The following is a 21,202-nucleotide window of genomic DNA, read 5'->3' as shown; positions in this document are numbered from 1 at the left end:
AGGGGAACGGTCATAATTGAATGATTCTCTATAACATCTTCTCCTGTTACCCCCTCTCTCTGTCATACGACTATCTAATCTTAATGCCAGATTAATCATGTCCACGCACGTTTTTGGCTGAGGGTCTATTTGAGCCATAGTATACAAACAAGCAGCTGGGAAAATGTACATATCCTGTAGAGGAGACAGCATTATCAGCTGGTTCCACCAGGCCGATCTTGGTGTCTCATTAGTTCCAGGAGCTGATCCTTGCATCATACTAAAATACTTGCCACAATTCTCTTCTGCTAAAAGTGTAGATTTGTGTGTAGAAGAGGTTGATTGTAAAAATAATATTAGATCAAAGTTACAAACTGATTTTGAAGAAGTTTTCAATGAGAAGTTAGGTTGTCGTTCCGATTATGTGCATAAAATTGTTTTAAACCCTGATTCCATTCCACTTACATGCAAGGTGAGGAATGTTCCTCTTCCAATGAAAGAGTCTATGCGCAAAGAACTGGAGAAATTACAACAAGATGGTATTATTGTTAAGACGGAGGCAAGCCAATGGTTGGCCCCAGTTGTCAGGTGAGGTAAGATTATGTGTGGACTTGCGCGCACTGAACCGTGCTGTGGTTGCGGACAAATATCCGCTGCCCAACATCTCTGAAATCCTTATACAATTAAAGAATTCTTGCATATTCTCTACTCTAGATTTACGTGCCGCATACCACCAGGTAAAAATAGACAATGACTCCATGGATCTGACGGCCTTCATAACCCCGTTTTGAACTTTCAAATTGACTCGTCTTCCATTTGGCCTAGTCTCTGCCGCCTCTGTCTTTCAGAGAATTATGGAAGACTTGTTGAAGGAGTCAAGATCTATCAGGATGACGTTTTGATTCATGGTTCTTCACAAACTGAGCATGATTCGAGGTTAAGGTGTGTTCTTGAACAGTTTTGCAAAGGGGTTGACTCTTTGCGAAAACAAATGCAAATTCAACCTCAATTAAATAGATTATCTTGGACACCGCTTAATGCTTGATGGTGCCAGACCCAAGGAAAGTTTAGTTAGAACCATTGATGCTTTACCTGTTCCACAGACACGTGAGGAACTTGTAACATTTTTGGCTATGGCTGAATACTATAACAAGTTTGTGCAACACTTTGCAAGCCATACCCATGCCCTCAGGTCCCTGCTTAAAAAAGGTGTAACATTTTCTTGGACACCTCAGTGCCAAGTAGAAATTGAAGAAGTCAAGGAAGCTCTCAAGTCAGCTCCTTCATTACAAAGCTTTGACACTTCCCTAGATTTTATATTGGTCAAGGACGCAAGCTCGAAAGGTTTGGGATCTGTACTTAAACAATCCAAGAATGGAAAGGAGAAACCAATATGTTTCTTTCTAGTGCTCTTGTGGGTTCAGAAATACAACACTCTGTAATTGAAAAAGACACTCTCTGCATTTATGTGGGGTTCTTCTATCTTAGTGCATTCCGATCATAAACCCCTTAAGGACTTGTTTGGCAAGAAAGATCTTAATGCAGTTTCTTCCAGGATCTGTAAGTGGATTATTGCCTCAAAAGATTTTGATTTTCTTGTCAAATATATCCCTGGTGTTGACAACAAAGTTTCTGATTGTCTATCACGATTAATTAATGCTGGTGTTGATATTCTTGACTCTGAAGACTTGTGGGAAACAGATAATTTCAAAGTGTGTGAAATTGTAGAGGGAGTTGTGTCTGAAGTTGAATGGCGAGAATCCTTAAAGAATAACAGCGTTTTACTAGAAGTATGTAAATTTGTGTCTTGTGGATGGACGGGTATTAGGTCTTTATCAGATGAAGCAAAAAAAATTGGAATGTCAGACATGAACTCTCTCTACACCAGGATCTGTTGTGGAGAGGTTCAGGTCTAGTTTTGCCTTTTTAACTTCAGGAAAAGATTATTTGCCTTGCACATGATGGTCATCAGGGCATATCGAATACAAAGGAGAGAGTTTGCTTACACTTCTGGTGGCCAGGGGTGGATATTTCAGTCGAAAGGTTAGTTAGAGACTGCTCTGAATATAGTATGTCTGACAAAGTGTGCAAGACTAGGACTCAACCAATGTTTATACGTAATCCTCCCAATAGGTGCTGGCAAGATGTTGCACTTGATCTCTTAGGACCAATTTATTCAAAGTCTAGTCAGTTTTACGTCCTTGTTCTTATTGATATGTATTCTAGGTGCCCAGAAGTAAAGGTCACTCAGAGTATTGAAACTCATGACATAATAAAATTCTTAGAGAACATTTTTTACAAAGAAGGTCTTCCTGAGACTTTATTGAGTGACAATGGGGTGCAACTGGTCTCTAAAGAGATGGAAGATTTTCTATAAGAGAGCTATTGTTCATAGAAAATGCTCTCTTTACCATCCCGAATGCAACAGTATGGTTGAGAGATTCAATCGTGTACTAAAGGAATCAATTCAGTCAGCCAAAGAACAAGGGCACGACTGGAGAAATGCTATGTTAGAAAAAGTTACGGCCTATCGTTTAACTCCTCATTCCACTACAGAAAAAGTTCAATTTGAGTTATTTCGTGGGAGTACACCTAACATTCAATTGTTCCAAACCTGGATGAGAGGGTATGGAGCTGATATTAGGTTTCCTGAGGATGCTCTATGGAGAGTTCGCCAAGATACCAAGTCCAAAAATATAAAAGCAACCTTTGATGCCAGACATGCTGTTGCTCATACATTAGTCAACGTAGGAGTTTGGGTTAGAGTTCGTTCTCCGCAAAAATCTGGAGGAAAAAAATTCTCTATTCCGCATAAGGTGGTCAAGGTATTTTTAAATGCTGTAAAACTAGACGATGGTCGCATATGGAATCTCAACAGGATTGCCCCTGTACGTGGTTTTTCTTCCTCTCATTCTCATGCTTTACAATCTCCTTCTTCACAACATATATCTCCTCTGCGTAGGAGTTCCCGCACCTGTTCTGTTCCTACAAAGTTGCACGATTATGTCTGTAACAAAATTTTGCTATTTGTAATTCTTTTGTTTCTGTTTGGGGAAAGGTGTGTAATATTCCTTTAAGTTAGTGTTTAGTCAACCAGCCTAGAATTTAGAATGTGTTTATGCCTGGTGACAGAATTTCTTAAGCGGGCATTTGCTGTTGAATCTCTTGTGGCTGGGACGTATATTTTATTATCTTGAAATAAAGAAGATTTATCTACATAACTTCAACCTTTGACTCCTCACCTCTTTACAGTCGCCTGTATTGCCTGTCCAGTGCCCCCCATTCATGCTTTTTCACAGCGGTCAGGAATGTACGGTTTAGGAAGGTGATGAAATTCTGAGTTGTTCATTTCATTAAGTTTGCATCAGCTCACAGTATTTTTAGCTTTGTTCAGCGGTTTTGCCTACTTTCAATTAAGTGCACGAACAGTGGAGTTGGAATATACAGAATAATGTAACGTTCACTGTCTGGAGCTGTGTGTGTTTGTAAGGTCTTGCCAGCAACTTATGGATTATTTTCATTATTTCTCCTACTTATCAGTAAGTTCACAGTGCCAGGGAACCATGCGTTCTGTAGGCATTTATTAATGTATTTGTATACCTTAAATCAGATTCCAAAGGTTATAATTACTCATTTTAGCACTGATGTTTTTGAGTGTACAATAACCACGTCTTCTCAGCGGATGGGATATGTTGAGAAACTTTAAGCTAGGGATTTAAATGTCATGCTCTGATAGTGGTTGTATGTTCCTACCCAGCCTTTTTCGCACTGCCATTTAGTACACTGAACTAGAGTGTGCAGGTAAAACTGAAGACCTGTGTGTATTTCTCTCTGTTATCAATTTCTACTGAATTTTGTAAGTGTAATTATTTTCAATGGAATAAGACTGTCTGGAAACATGCTTTAGCTCGGTTTTCCTTTTGTGATTGTGTAATAAATGCCTTATTATATTTTTTTGGGGTGCTTTTTCAAGTCCTTGGGAGAAACGTTTGAAAGTAGAATTACCAGTACAGGGCCACCTGAACTTAGAATACCTCACATATCATTGCTTTACCATAATCCATAGTACATTACTTCTGTACTTTACTGTGGTGGCTCATTTACAGTTCTGGAAAATTGTGTGGACTCTTTTCCATCGCTTTTCAAACAGACTGTTCTATTATTCCTTGCCAGAGCACATCAAGATTCTTGTCACTACAAGAGAACAAAAGTAGGACTTGCATTTCAAAATCAATGCTCTTCTGTTTGTTTTACATGGTAGACCAGGGATGCATTCTCTTTTAAAACAGTTGGCGTACATTTCTGAGCAACAATATCCATTTTCTGTGTGTGTGATACAAAGGACATTCACAACACATGTTGATTGATGTGCTATTATGTGTGTGTTTTAAGAAAATGTAACTGGTGTGCTTGCATCTACATTTGTTTGTTTCAATGCAAAAGTAATTCATGATTTGTGTCTGCTAAGTGTTAAGTATTAATGTACCTTTTAGGCTCCTCCAGTCGGAGTGGGCTTTAGGGGATTTCACTAATGAAAAGATGTCCACAACAGGTCACGGTAAGCAGGACAAATCTTTAATGACCTTCAGCCATCCACCTCAGCAGCAACTGCCGCTCCGGGAATCTCTCGTCACCAAACATTCCAATTTCATAAACGAACCCCACATATATCCATTCTTTCATAAAACACAAAAACAAATAAGAAAACAATTAACATGAAAATAAGCCAAATAACACAAATTGTGCAGTAATAGGAAATACAGGGTTAACTGGGTACTAAGAAAAAGAATGGCAAAATGACTTAATGCATGACAAAATCATTGTACTTTGATGGGAGCCTCCTGTTCCTGACTGCTCCTCCATCTGCTGTACTACTCCAACCAGCACCAGAAACAGTAACATCATCGTCAAAATGCTCACCAACATACGTGTCATCACAACCACTAAAATTGTCACGCACCACAGTGGTTTTGTTTTTTTGGAATCAAAGAAACCACTCTAAATCCACACCTTCCCTCCTTCCACAACAATAACATGATCGCGAACCCCAACCACCCTTTTAGGAGTAGAATACTTGGAGCAACCCTTCCTTACAATACCAGGTTTTTTGATGCAAACCCAATCACCAATATTTACCGACAGTCTTCTCCCATCAGCTTTCACCTCGGCTTTACTTGACAATGCCTTTCCTACATCCAACACCCTTCCAAGCACATCACGGCCCACCAGTTTTCAGTCCATCCAATCTTTATTCAAATGAGACCCTGCTACTCTCCCCCTCATAAGAGTTAAGGGGACACTCCAGTCACACTATGTGGAGTTGTTCTGTAGGCCCACAACCCATCCTTCATAACCTTCTTCCAACTCAGATTATTCACAAAAGCCAAATGTAACTGATCTTTAATCACACGATGAAACCTCTCCACCAATCCATTACTCCTAAGATGGTAAAGGGAAGTCTTAATATGGCAAATGCCATTTCTATGCAGGAATACAGTCCTCTCCACAGATTCTAATTGGGTTCCATTATCTGTGACTAGTTCCACGGGATAACCTTCTCTGTCAAAAACTTCACTCAGAAAATCTAACACAACAGAAATGGTAAAACACTCAACCACCTTTACCTCAAGCCACCTGGACAATTAATCAATCAGTACCAAAACAAACTTGGGTGTGCTAACCAACATTGCAAATGGTCCGAAATATCCAAAGCTAACTTGTTCCATGGCATGGATGGTGGCACAACCGATACAACGGGAGATGGTACAGTGACTTGAGACTTATCACTGATAACACAAGCATTGCAATCTTTAACATACTATTCCGCCATCCTGTCCACACCAGGCCAGCAAAAATCCTCCCTGATCCTCCGCGTAAGTGCTCTAATACCACCATGACCAACAAGTGCCAGATGTAAAATCTTGTTTCTCAGACCTTCAGGAACTACCAAAAAACCTCCTCTCTGAACAATATCATTGACAATAGATAATTTGTCACTCAATTTCTCAAATGCAACAAAACTATCCTGTAACATCCTAGCCTTGGGCCAACCTTGTACTACATACATCTTTACAAGTGACAAAACTTTGTCTTTTTCCAACATTTCCATCCAGATCTTTTCACACAATGCTCCATCCAACCCCTCATCCACAGAACTCATCACACAAACCATGAGCAAATACTGGGCATCACAATTGTTCACACCGCAATCATCTTGCACAGGTAACCTTGACAAACAATCTGCTGCAAAGTTCCTTTTGCCAGACACATGCTCTAACACGTAGTGGAAATCTTGCATACGACATTACCATTTGGCAATACGGGGTGTTGCTTTTCCTCCAGCCCGAGTACTAAATAATTCCACTAAAGGCTTGTGGTCTGTAGGTAGAATGAATTCTCTTCCCGCAAGTAGGTCTTGAAGTACTCAGTTCCCCAACACATAGCTAAAGCCTCCCATTCAATGGTCGAATAAGTGGCTTCAGCTCCCCGTAGCGTAGGCGAGGCGAAAGCTATAACCTCTTCACTCCCATTAGAACGTTTCTGCAACAATACTCCCCCTAATCCAACACTGCTAGCATCCGTCATCAAAATACTCATATTACTTGTATTAAAGGGTTTCAAAGGGCATGCTGAAACTATATTTCTTTTGATTTCTTTGGAAACAAATTCACACTCATTAGACCATTCATATCTCACATTCTTTCTGAGTAAGTTGCGTAACACAGACGTTTTACTAGCAAATTGTGGAACAAATTTTGCATAGAATTCCACTAGACTCAGAAAAGACCTGAGTTGATCCTTCTCCTTAGGTGATGGTGCATCTTAAATGGCCTTCAAAATCTTTCATTTAGGTTTTAACCCTTCAGCAGATATATGGTGTCCCAAATAATCAACACCAGACTGCGCAAATCTACACTTGTCCTTTCTCAGAGTCATACCAATAGCTTTCAAAATATCCAAAACCATCCTCACATGTGAATCATATTCATCATTATCTTTGTCATTCATCAAGATGCCGTCTTGAAAGCATGCTACCCCGTTCATTCCTTTGAATAAAATATCCATGACCCTCTGGAACACAGAAGATGCAAAAGACACCCTCAGGAGTTACAAATGAAGTTAAGTGTTTGGAGTCATGGTGTAGTTCAATTTGGTGATACGCAGCTGACATATCAAATGATGTAAAATCAGCAGCCTGATCTAAAGAGGATACCATTTTGGTAATATTTGGCAAAGGTTGGTGATCCACCCAAATATTACAATTGAGATCGCTGAGATCAACACATAAGTGCAAAGACTTGTCAGCTTTACTTGCCAACACAACTGGGGACAAACACTCTGACCCTTCGATGGGTTCAATGATTGACATTGCACACAACTTGTCAAGTTCCTGTTTCAGCTCCTGTCTCAAATATAAAGGCACCTTCCTAGCTTTGTGTACCACAGGAATGGCATTACTTTTTAAAACAATGCTATGTTTGAAATCTCGCAGCTTACCTAACTGGTCACAAAACACCTCTTTAAATTCATCGAACCACTTCAATATTCAACATCATGCTCTCTTTCATCAGCACTCAAACAATGATTCATTAACTGTTCCTTAGTTAATACTACATCAGGATGGTTGGGATCCAAAATTATGTTCCGTTCTCCCTGGTCGTCCCAACCCAACAAATTCGACCCATCTTTAAACCGAAACATCAGTATTAGTACAATTGTCGCAAAACTTCAAATCAGCTCTGAATTTTCCAACTACTTCCACTTTTTTCCACCATATGCAAACAACTTATTATCAGTTGTTTCCAACACTACATCTTGAAATTTAACAAACTCATTTTCACCTAACAAAGTGACAGCAGAACCAGAATCTTCCATCACATTTACACTTCGGCCGTTAATTAAAAGGTGACAAAATGGTGGTTTTCAATTACTCATTTGTCTGATGAAAACACAATTGTCTTCTAATTGTTCTGGCTCCTCTTCCTTAATCATACCAACATAGCCATCACCACCCAAACTTTCTTTGTCCATATTATCCTCACCCATGCATTTTTGACTTGCTTCTTTTGACTACTTGCTTTGCAAAAACTGGAAAACTGACCTCCCCTACCACATTTGAATCATGTCTTACTTAAAGCAGGACATTGTTTAAAATTAGCCACATGTGACCTACTACCACATCTAAAACAAACATACTCTTTATCAGATTTCCATGAAGACCCACAAGATTTGTTTGTGGATGTGCAGCTTTCACCTCTTAACAACATAAATTAGGATGAGTACTAGCTAATTCAGAATGTCCAATGCTCCTAGCAATTCTCAATGTTGGATCCAAACAAGGATCTTCACTAGCTAATATTCGTTCTTGAATTTTCCTATTACTCATTTTTTCAATAAGTTGATCACAAATAATCTCCCCCTTCAATTCACGATAATTACAGTTTAAAGATAAAGTATGTAGAGAAGACACAACATTGCCAATGGACTCCCCAGGTAGTTGTGCACGTTACAGGAACCTGTGTCTTTCGAATACCACATTTTTTGGATGAAAATCTATTGCTCAAAGTTTGAATCAATGAATCATATTCATCTACTAAAGGCTGAAAATCACCCTCCCCACTGGGAAGTACATTTACTGTTTCAATATGTAACGTTTTCAAAATTGACCTGCCCTCATGACCTAAATTGTATACCATCAATGCGTTTTTCTTCATAAACCTGAAAGTATCTCCATCTATAGCATCTAGATATGCTTCAAAAGCTTCAAGCCATTGTACCCAGTTCAACAGTGGAGTGTCAGCATTTGCTAAAAATGGAGGTGGTGGAGATATTCCTTCCATAACTGTATGCACGCAAAGTGAGTTGCTGCTACAAATAAATGTTAAAGTAAGTCAACACAACAAAATTTGGACGAAATGCACACCACGAATATGGCAGGTAAACCAATAGGTGTAGAAGACAGGTTTAAAATTCCAGCAATGTCAATCTCTTTGTTCAATTAATGAAGAAACTTTCAGCAGGTACGCAATGCTAAAGGTGTGCCCATCCTCGTAAATATGCCACTGTGTAATGACAACTGAAGGGCTGATTTTCAGCAGGGACGCAATGCAAAAGGTGTGCCCATCACGTAAATATGCCACTGTGTAATGACAACTGAAGGGCTGTCGGTTGACAGGCAATTAAATGGGTGTGCCTATCACCGTAATGTAGATACAATACCTCCAACAACCAGATCCTGCTCCCTGGCAGTGCGCCTCAAAAATAAGTTTCGAAGAAGAATACAGAAGCAAGAACTGCACTGCTCGCCTCTGGCATTGGGAGGGGTGTTCCAGCTGGGGTGTTCCAGCTGTTGCGCAACCGACCCCAGGACTTCTTCAGGCAGAAGACAGCAAAAGAAAACTGGAAAACCGGCATCCAAGGAAACTGCAGGGATCAATGCAGTATCCCAAATGAACACCAGGAATGCAATGGAGGTGGAAAAGCTGACAGTCAACTCATCGACACTGAAAAGATGTCCACAACACGTTACTGTAAGCAGGACAAATCATTAATAATAGTTAGCCATCAACCTCAGAAGCATTTGCCGCTCCGGGAATCTCACGTCCCCAAACATTCCAATTCCATTACGAACCCCACAATTAAGTATTTTTGTGTATCCCATGCAAGGTCTCTGTATGCATGGCAGAAAGTTGTGCCCCTACAGGAGTGTTTATTTGTAAGGCACACAGGGTGTGCTCATTTTTTGTCAGGCAGCATATTACTCTTGTGATTGTTTTGCTGCCTCTCATTCTCATATGCAAGGGAAAACAAGAGCGAGGATAGTATTTAATGTTCTTTGTGGCTGTTTAGGCTAATGTTAATTTAATGTTATGTACACATTTGAACTTTTAACTGCATCAGGTCTCAGTGGCATCGTTCACTCCCATCCCCCTGTCCGTTTACCTTCTTCCCTTCACAGCTCCTTTGTCATCTCCCATCAATGTCGCTTCAGGCAAATGCCAAACCAAAACGCATGTTTAAAAGACATTGGGCCAGATGTAGGTTAATATCATTTACTGATTCTAAAATACCGAATTTTACCAATTCAGTATTTTAGAATCGGTAAATGATATGTAGCTAATGATTCGGTAAATTTTACCGAATCGGTAAAATTTGGTAAATACCGATTCAGTATTTACCGAATCTGTATTCCCCATTCATTCCTATGGGCCTGGAGGCCCATAGGAAGGAATGAGAATTACCGATTCGGCAAATACCGAATCGGTAATAGGGGGTAGACCTACGGGTGGCAGGCTGTCACATTGACACCCTGTTGCACCCCTGTATAGTGCAAGGGTGCACATGTGGCAGAATACATGTATGTCTGCCACATGGCACTGAATAAAAAGCACAAAATTGCTTTTTAAAAGGTATTCAAAATTTGCCACCAACTGATAATTGGTGGTAAATAACAAATCCTTAATGTAAAAAGCACTCATTTGAGTGTAATAGTACATTTATTTGTTGATTAATTAAACTCATTACAAAAAAGTACACTTGAGTGCTCTCGACATTAAGGATTCGGTAATTTACCGAATCGGTATGCTAAGAATTCGGTAATTTACCGATTCCTTAAGTTAGCGATTCTGTAAATTACCGAATCCTACAATTTGACCACCTACATCTGAAAAGCCTAATTCCGGTCGGTAATTTCGGCCATTACCGACCAGAATTAGGCTTCCTACATCTGGCCCTTGGTCATTTACAACGCCGATATCGCTAACTTTAAAAAATACGAGACCTATTGCATTGCAAATGCTTGTTTCTATAAAGTGCTCCTGCGTCTCCGTAGGTGGCAGCACACCCCTGTCCGTAGAGGGCAGGTATGAACCCTATGATGAAGCATGCCACCAAGGGGTAACACAGGAGGGTGAGGGTTATTTGAAAGAAAAAGCTTTTCTTTCCTTTCAGTCCTAAAAAGAGGTTTGCTTTTCCTTCTTTGACAGAAGGGACTCTCTTTTGGCTATTTGACAGATTCATGGAGGACGAGTCCCAATTTCTCCTACTCTAATCTCACCTCTTTAGATGTGATATACACTTTCCCTGTTCTCCATGCAGGCTTTCACAGCGCTCAGACCAATCACAGCGCTGTTTGGTCATGGGAGCCTGTGTGCCGGGTGCTTTCTGTTCCTGGAAACGAAAGCAGAGACGCACGAGACCCTGAAGGTAAGTGTTTTCTTTTTATTGTGACTCATGCACCCCCTCCGTTCCCCCCTTGCGCCTACCTACACCCCAACCCTGCGCCCACCCCGCAACCCGTGAGTCATGCTGGCCTAATACGTGGTTTCTGTTAACTGTTAGCGATTAGTCATCGGCCTGCCAGTGGCATTTCCTGGAGAGGTGAGGGGGTATTTCAGCGCAATTGAGAGCAATTATGATCGCTAATCTTGCCTGAGTGTGACGTTGCTATGCTGCTAGGTCACTGCTGTGCACTCATTCTACTGATTGTACTTCCATGGTTTAAGTACACTCTCTGATATCGAGGTCCTGGTTGGGCTTGGCTAGGACCTGGAAGAGCCTGCAAGGTGATTGGATGATGCCTGGTGGTCTGGTGGCATCCGTATTTAAAATTCAAAGGAAACCCTTGAGGGGAAGAGTGGGGCATAGAGAGGTGAGAGCTAACTAAGGACTCTCTGGTGCATAATTTAGGCCTTCCCTGTTGCATAATTTCAATGGCCCTGTTTATAATCCATGAACCCATGTACACTTGTAGTCCATCATCCTATGTTCTTGTTTGTTGCTCTGGTATTCTTTGAATGAAGCAAACATTAAACGAATGAGATTACTCTTGTGATGAAAATAAATATAGTGTACGATATTAATGCAAGGCAGAATACTTTATTACTACTTGTTATTCTAAAGCTAAACAAACAGTAATATAATGTTTAGTGCACCTAACATAAGCAAACTTCGAAAGAAAACTACCAGAAAAAGCTCTGGATTTATTGTGCTAACAGATGCATGCAATCATGCAGTTTACATGTGATTGTCACATTAAAAACAGATCTATTTGGCTTTGCCAGAGCTTGCCTTATTTTTTCTCATTGCTTTTCTTTGAATGTACGCACTTTCTTCTAAGTACCTCTTTGGCTCGTTCCCTCTCCGGATGGCAACCTTAACTGTTATCTTGAACCACCAAAGTAGTGCAATTGTTTTGCAAGTCTGTGAATAATGGAATCAAAAAAACATATCGGTAACACACTGAATCATTTCTGAGTGAAGACACACATGCAGAAGTTATCGTATTGGTTTTAAGCGGCATTTCAAAATTACCTGACAGAGTGGGATGAACAGGAAACGTTAAAAAAATTATGGCATTTCTCTTTTTTTTCAATTAAACCACCCATCTGTCGCGTACGTGATCAAATGGTACAATCTTTTTTTTTTTCAAGAGGCTTATTTTCTTCTTTAACATGAGAGTCAACATTGTCATTAAAATTGTTAACAATATGGTGTGTGGGCAAGCCTGAATACATATTGTGCGCAGCTGCACAACTTCCTGCTGTGCTGCTACCCTGAACATCTGCTGCTGCTTTTGAGCACTCACCAGTGAGCGGTTGACACAGAAGCCCAACAACAGTGGAAAGAAGGCACGTACTTATCATAATATCATAATAGCGCAGAAATCACAACTCAGTACGTTTGCTTGGTAATCATTTCCATGGATATTTTGTTAACACCATATATAGCACCAGAAGCTCAACAAGGTAGGAAAATGAACCATTTGTCTAAGAACATGGGGGCCTATTCACAAGCTGGTTTACGTCACTTTTGCACCACGAAACGTGGTGCAACAACTACGCAAACCTTAATTTAGATTTATGTAACCATGCAAGGCCAGTTTTTTGGGAGATATTTATATAGAGCTAACTCGACATCGAGGTATCAGAGTGCTTTAAATGAGCACTAGTTGTGTTACAGATGGACACATTTTTTTTTATGCTAGGCAGAGGGAGATTTAGGGCCCGATTACGATGGAGGTGAAAACCGCCACCGACAGCCCATCTGTGACTGAATCACCGCCCGTCACTTTACAATGGCGGACGGTGTGTTGTCGGTTGGAAAAACTGACCGCCACGCATCCCCAAGCTTCTTAAACCCTCTGATGCGGCAAGGGGCTTGTAGTCCCTACAATGTTGGCGGTGCCTACCAGGCACTGCCGTATGGATTACAAAGTTCCTTTCTATCGACTATTTCAAGGCGGTGAACCAGCCATTAAAAGGCTGGCAGACAGGGACATTGGGGGCCCCTAGCGGACCCCTCTCACCCCCTTGCCCGCAGACACAAGACCTGGGGGACACTTATGGTAGCCTTACTTATCACTGCACAATGTGGCAGGTACTGCATGGTGCCTGCGACATAGTGCAAGGATGTGTAAAGCGTCCCTTTTTGCATTAAGGCCGGTGCTGCAGCCTGCAGCATTCGCCACAATGTAAAATATAAACATTGCAACTGCAGTGGTGGCGGTCGCATCAAAATGCCGACAGCCTGTCAGGCGGTCCCAATCTCCCATAGGGTGGCAGTGGATGTCAGTCCGCCTCCATCGTAATCGGGCTCTAAGTGATTTTCCCAGAATCACAGGATGTTTAGCGTCCCTACCAAAACTGTAATCCAGTTTCCCAGCTTCGAGGTCTACCACTCTAGCCGTGTAGAAAGAGGAAAATGCCTCGCAGGATTGTTTTTGTGCAGGGAGGTGCATTGGCGCTAGACTGACAAAAGGACGCCAGTGCAGAGGAAATGCCATGAATGCTCTGTATTGCCTTATATATTACCCATTCCTGCCTATTCTCCATCATGCAGTGCAGCTCAACAAGGTTACTGTGATTTACAACTTACAGAAACATTTGCTGGCATTATCAGAAAGTTACTGAGAAACCGTAAATATACTTTTGGAATTTCTAGATTGAACAAACTTGTTACATACACCCAATTTTCAGAAAGTCAGCTAACTCTCCGATGCATAAGAAACAAGTATATGTGATGTGAATTGGTTCAACACTAAAGGTCTTTCCTCCCTACTGCTGTAGCGGCAGTCCCAAGAAAACCACTGAGCCATCAGTCTTCCACCTGCCGTAGTATGATGTAATCAATCAATTAAGCATTCGATCACATTTTTTGTAAAGAGGGACTTCACACCTATTAGGGTCTCAAGGTGCTGAGGAGAGGGGTGGTGGATCTGCAGATCAGTCGAAGAGCCATGTCTTGAGGTCCTTCCTGAATTGCTGCAGAGATGGTGATTGCCTGAGGTGCAGAGGCAAGGAGTTACAGGTCTTCGCAGTGAGGTAGGAGGAGGATATTTCTCTGGCCGTGGTCTTGTAGATTTGTGGGATGGTGGCCAGGGCCTTTTGGGCAGAGTAGAGACGTCTGGTGGGAGTGGAGAAGGAGAGGTGGTGGTTGAGCTCTGCAGGTCCAGTGTTGTGGAGGGATTTTTAGGTGTGTGTGATTAACTTGAAGGTAAATCTTTGTTGATAGGTAGTCAGTAAAGGTCTCATAGGTGGGCGGTGATGTGGCTGACGTGTAGGATGTTCAGGTTGAATCTGGGATAGTCATTCTGGATGCTCTGCAGTTTCTTTAGGAGTTTCTGGGTGGTGCTGGCATAGAGGACGTTGCCGTAGTTGTCTGCTGCTGACAAGCTTATGGGTGACTGCTTTCCAGGACTCAGTGGGGATCCATCTGAAGACCTTACAAAGCAGTGGAGCATGTCGAAGAAGGAGGATGAGAAGGTGTTGATTTAGCAGTTGATTGAGAGCAAGGAATCCAGGAGGATGCCACGGTCTGTGTGCATAGTCTGTGTGTGTAGGGGGCTTCTGAGCCCTGCAGGCCAACACGAGTCATGCCTAGCAGAGGGGGTGGAGCCTAAGATGAGGACTTCAGTCTTTTCTGAGTTGAACTTGAGACAGCTATACTTCATCCAGGTGGTGACTTCCTTCATCCCATTGTGGAAGTTCCTCTTGGCAGCTGTGGGTTCATCAGTGAGAAAGAGATTCAGCTGGGTGTCATCGGCATAGGAGAGATTGTCGAGTCGTTGGCTTCTGATTATGGCTGCAAGTGGGCCATGTCGATGTTGAAGATGGTGGGGCTTAGGGATGATCCCTGAGGCCCTCTGCAATTAATCTCTGTGAAAGTCTGACTCACCTTGTTCAGCCAGTGAGGAAGGATCGGATCCATTCTAGGGCTTTGTGATGGTTGCTGGCATTGTAGAGACCTGCGCAGAGGGTGTGGCGGGAGATGGTGTCGAAGGTAGCTGAGAGGTCCAGGAGGATGAGAGCTGAAGTCTCTCCTCGGTTGATGAGGGTGTGGATGTCATCTGTGGCGGAAAGGAGATCAGTCTCTTTGCTCTGGTTGCTTCTGAAGCTTGATTAGGAGAGGTCTAGGATGTGGTTTGTATCAATGAACTCAGAGAGCTCGACGTTGATGACTTTCTCGACTTTGGCTGGGGAGGGGAGCAGACTGAGTCTGTCCTGCCAGCACCTCAGCTGACTACAATGTTGGCAATACATACTCCATCGCTGTCAGGGCCGGGGTTTACCTCTGATCCAATTACGAGGACAGAGGTGTCCAGGCCATCCCCTTGTGGTGGTTCCTTGGCGGCAGTAGTCCGATGAGGTTTTCTCTCAGAAAAGCACATCAACAGTGGCCATTGGATGGATACGATTACAACACACCTGATGTCCATTGGCCAAGTGACTACAGCTGCACATCACACTATAAAATACAGACCATTTCAGACCATGATCCTTTGCCAATCCACTGCAGGACAGCAAGTAAGAACCCAATTTCAGGTGAGAGAAGGCAGCCTTTTTCTACACCGTCCGTTTACCACTCTCCAAATACTTTTGTTGCACATTTTTCTCACATCCCTTGGGGATTTTTTTTTATTATCACTCACTTTAATTCTGAGTTTTGTCACGCCCAAAAAATCCACTTTTTTCAGAGGCTGAGTTGTCAGACATGGTGGATGAAATCATAAGAGTAGAGCCACAATTGTTTGGAGCCCAAGACCAACATACAGCTCTCAGTAAGAAAAGAGAAATGTGGTCCAGAATAGTTGACAGAGTAAATGCTGTGGGTAACACCATGCGCACACAAGAGGAAATTAGGAAGAGGTGGAACAGCCTAAGGGGGAAGGTGCATTCCCTGGAGGCCCAGAAGACTGGTGGTGGTCCTCCCAGTACCCCAATACATCTGTTTCCCTGGGAGGAGAAGGTCTTGGCTTGAGCTGGATAACAATAAACATCTGTTTTTCAGCACCAAGATACCTACATTTGAACGTGTGCTTTACAAATACACATTATTATACAAAACAAGGGAAACCCAGAAGGTATGCCATAGGGACCTTGGGCAGTAACATGTTTTAGAGAACAGTGGTCCCTATTTTGGAAGGAAAAATGGACAATCACAATAATCATATGCTAAAATAGATCGTATGTCTTTCGTCCAGCCGGAGAAGAATTGATTTTTATATAAGTTCAGTTGATTGGGATTCAGAACATTAAATGACAAGTGGGCACAGCTGTGACCCACAGAACACAAGACAAACCAACGAAAAACAGAATGGCCAAAGGCTGGGTATAAGATGTGTCTGTTTGTTTGTAATCACTATGACAGACTTAAATATCCATTTTCACACCATTGATCATTACAATGTTATAAAATCATATTGCATATGGTGCTTTTAGTGTCGACGACGTTTCAATGCTATTCACAACAATATAACGCATCATCTTCAGGACAAGGTATAGTTCATTGTTGTCTTAAGCTTATTCACAAATTTTGCCTATATCGCATTAGTTTGAAGGATGAACAAGGTTTCAACGGTAATGGTACGCTTTGAATACGGCCCAGTAGATCCGTAACAGGGGCTGACAGCCACTAAATCTTCAATAGGCTATGGGCCTTCTTTGTATGGTTCAATTCCTGATATCAATATATGCCAGTGCCGGATCGCACTTAAGGCATTTGGTTAAGTATCAATTCCGCTAGGTGCCAGGTTGCACCTCTTGAATACCGGCGGAAAGTCAGGGCACGGGGGCTCCTGCTGGCGCTGGATAGCGTATGATTATTGTGCTTGTCCATTTTTCCTTCCAAAATAGGGACCACTGTTCTCTAAAACATATTACAAATACACATGTTCTGTTCTGATCTCAACTCAGCTTTTTCCATTGTTTTGCATAGTTAGTTTCGTAACATGCAATTCTCAAAGTATCGTAGATGTAGGTTTGTCTGTGTAAATGTGTATTGTTGCTTATTAGAACTCATGTATCAACCTACATTACATGCCAGGAGTTTGAATGGTGGCTGTATGTGTATTACTATAAAAATATCATTACAGGACCCATGATATGTGTCATTATGTGAATGTATTGTCTAGCTCAGCTGAATTTTGGCAACAGTTGTGTAACACTAATCATTTTGCATGTGTTGGCAAGTAGAGATTGAAATGACTACAACTACAACTGTAAATCAACACAAGATGAAATTGTGATTTAGCCCATTCTTACTGTTCTGACATATTACAACTGATGTCCAATTCTCATGGTAGAAGCAATCCACATACATTGCTGTACTGAGAGACATGTCAGCCTACTTATCTTTATGTTGTCCTGGTCTCCTCAACTGAAACTATTGATGTCATGAGTTACAACAAACCAAGTGTGCAGATTCAATATTTGTAAGACTTGAAGGTAAATCAGCTGATTAGAAGTGGCAGGTGACCCATTGACTCTGCACTGCTCACATGACTAATGCTAAATATACAACCAAGTTGTGTGATCACCTGTTTTGTACAAACCTAAGCCTTGGAATGGTGAAATACACGTTACCTTTCCACTGTGTTGCCGTAAATGTTTAGGAGATATCAAGTATATTCCTTAATCCAAAATGAAACATCTCAGGACAACTAATTCAAGTACATTTATTTAACGGGTCCAAATGTCTTGTTAACAAGTTCAAAATCTCTGCAATATATCGCAATAGTAATCTCTACCTATTTTGTTTCCTATGTTTCTACTTTGTCACAAAGCATTTGGAATTTGATACCACACTTTCACTAATAGTTCTCAGTTTCACAACAGGTCTATCTGGATGAGCACATGGCAAAAGCTTGGCCATTGAAGAGACTCCTACTCCACCCCAGGATCAAGCCCTCAGTGATAACAACACTCCTAGAGATCTCAACGTGGATGACAGGTCTGGTCCATCTGGCCAGCCTGGGCGGACGGCAACAGTGAGTCTCACTCTGCCCACACCAATACCTCTGATCCCAGCTGCAACATGTGAGCCAACCTCAGTCACCCCAACCTGTGCACCGAGCACAGTTACATCCATTGTGTCCCCCCCAGTCCTGGATCATGAGCTGACAATCACCAGCCCAGCTACAGAAGAGCCAAGACCCAGTGAGAGAGGGTACCCTGGCCTAAGGGCACAAGCTTGTGGGGGCAGGGCTCAAGGGGGGGGTATTGTGGGCCAGCTGAGTGAGGCCACTGAGGCCACTCACAACCAGGCCATCTTCAACCAAGTCTTGGGGGCCTAACAGGACTCCAACGGCATGATGGGCCAGGCACTAACTGAAATCTGAGAGATGAAGCAGCTTCAGAGGTACACACACCAAGAGATGCACGCCCATACCATCAATATGAGCTCTCTCATAGGGGTGCTACAGGACATTCACACACACACCTGTGCAGGGTTTTTCCAGCACCATCTACCTCTTCCTGTGGTCCAAAAACATCGGTCCCATCAACATCTACAGCAGCCACAGCAAGGGAGGCCCTGCCAGAGGAAGACACACCTACAGACACCCCTGTCTCCACAGCTGTTAATCCCTACTGCACTGCCACGTGAGGACACCCATGCAAATTTCCAGGAGGTGTGCATGGGAAAACCTCCACCACCACCAGCAAGAAACCTCACACTTAATTTTATCCAGTGTGTGTAACACATTCACTCCGTGGATTATTTCTGGACACATTTACCTTTTTGATGGGAGTAGTATTTTGAATATTGGACTTCAAGCAATTTGGTATCTACAACTATGGTTTCATTCACCATGAATGTCTTCATCAATTCTGGTTTTCCCTGTTTGGTGTTGCACAATGTTTATTTTCTCTTTGTTCATTTCAATAAATACACAAGTTAGGAACTCATTGCCTGCTGTATTATATATCACATCTTTAAATTTATATATGTATTCCCATCTGTACTTTACAATGGCAAAAATATCAACTTGTGTAAGCATGGATATGTTACATCTATACAATGTTTAGCTCAGGGTCACAACCATTTCTCACTAACTAGGAGAGTAGTTGGCCTGACGGCTAGGGCGGTTGACCTCTAATCTGGGGAACTGGGTTCGAGTCTCGGCAATGACGCTGAACATCCTGTGATTGTGGGCAAATCACTTAATTTCCCTGTGCCTAACAAAAATTAATGTGTCCTCATGCAATGCAACTGGTGCTATGTAAAGCTCTCTGATACCCTATTTGGGTCAGGTTTGCGCTATATAAAACTCTGTTAAAAAAATACTAACATATATACAAGAGTATTCTCATATACCATCTTTATTCCTTTGTTCAAACAATAGGCTGGCATTATGTTAGAAACACAGCAAATCACAGATGACTCAAATATTTCTTGCTGAATCTGGTGGAATGTTACAACCAAACGTCAGTGGTGTGCCACAAGCACATTGCCCTACTATGAGGAGACACATCAACAGCTACATACACTTTACACACAATGAAGATCTTGCCAAGTGAAAGGAGACTAGCATGATTTGGCCCCACAAAAACATTTTGTCGGAGCTCATGATGACACACATATTGCATTACTTGCACTTAGTCTTTGGCCCCTAGTTCATGATATGGTAGTGGTCAAGCGCTTAGATAGCGATCATAACGCATTGACCCTGTCCTTCACAAATTTGGGAGACAACATTAAAGAAAAAGGCAGCTGGGCTAAAAAGGATCATGGAGTACTTTATATTACAAATTATACTATTAGATGGGATTGGGTGGAGAAACACCCCGAGGACCTTGAACCAGTAAAAGGTATAGTACGCCAGAATGTAGAACTGTCCAAATGCCCCAAAGATAGGCTAATTAAGGAGCTGCCTACTAGTCATCAAACCACTTTTAACAGAATTAGGGAACTACTGGCTAAACCATGTAGGGAGTAGAAACCGGAACACAGACAGACCCAGGCAGTATGTTATGACCAGGACTGTAGGAAAGCTAAGGATGACCTTGTATGGGCAGCAAAATCAAATGCCCACCCAGAGCAAGTGATGTGTAGAAGAATTTATAAAAAAGATCTAGAGTCAGCTAGGAAGAGATGGGAAGACTTTCTTTGGTCCACTCTTCAAAAGGCATCCTTAGCCAAGGATTCTAGGTCTTTTTAGAAACAAGCGGCCTATTGGCTCAATGGTAGGGAACCAAAACTGGAGTATACAGTTCAACCTGAGGAATGGGTGAGCCACTTTGGGGGGCTTTACACTCAAAGTGATTGTGAAGAGGAGCACCATTATGAGATTGGGGGAAAAAGCAGGACGAAGTTGTGGAGGACCTGGTGTTCTCCACGGAAGAAAGCCGGTGGTAATTTGCTCTCGTAGTGCAGCCAGAGCTCCTGGCCCTGAACGAATCTCAAATGATTTGTATAATGAAGATTTAACTGCCTGGGTCCCCTATATTAACATGATTCAAATGCAATTTCAGCAGGAATGGATATTCTTCCCTCATGGAATATAGCGGAGATTGTTCCAAACTTCAAAAAGGGTAATAGAGCAAAAATGGCCAGCAATAGGCCTATAATCCCAATCGACTCACTGCTGAAAATTGACTGCAAGCAGGTGTTGCAACGAGTAGAGGGATGGATCACAGAGCACCATGTCTTGAGCGATTTACAAGCAGGTTTTCGTGTGAATATTAGCAGGTTGGATCTGGTTTTCTACTTCCTGTGTATCTGTTAGAGGGAGGTTCGTTGAAGAGGGGGAAAACTATATTGCATAGGGACCTGACAGCGGCCATACGCATGTCACAAGAAGGGAAGTGTACGGCTGATTTTAAGTCTGGGAGGGGAGTACGCCAGGGCTGCATTTTGGCCCCAATGTTATTTTCTTTATATATTAATTCACTGAGTGCAAATTTGACGGCAGCGTCTGTAGATGTCCCGTGCATGGGGGGTACCA

General features: G+C 42.1%; 1 pseudogene; it reads left to right on the top strand.

Annotated features, from left to right (window-relative positions):
- LOC147674037 (uncharacterized) overlaps positions 1–18,861 on the top strand; it is a 148,769-nt pseudogene extending 129,908 nt beyond the window's left edge.
- The last annotated feature ends 2,341 nt before the right edge of the window (positions 18,862–21,202 follow it).

The sequence above is a fragment of the Lissotriton vulgaris genome, chromosome 12 (genome assembly GCF_964263255.1).
Source record: "Lissotriton vulgaris chromosome 12, aLisVul1.2, whole genome shotgun sequence".
NCBI lineage: Eukaryota > Metazoa > Chordata > Amphibia > Caudata > Salamandridae > Lissotriton > Lissotriton vulgaris.
The sequence above is the reverse complement of the archived record's forward strand: the minus strand, read 5'-3'. Positions and strand labels throughout refer to the sequence as shown.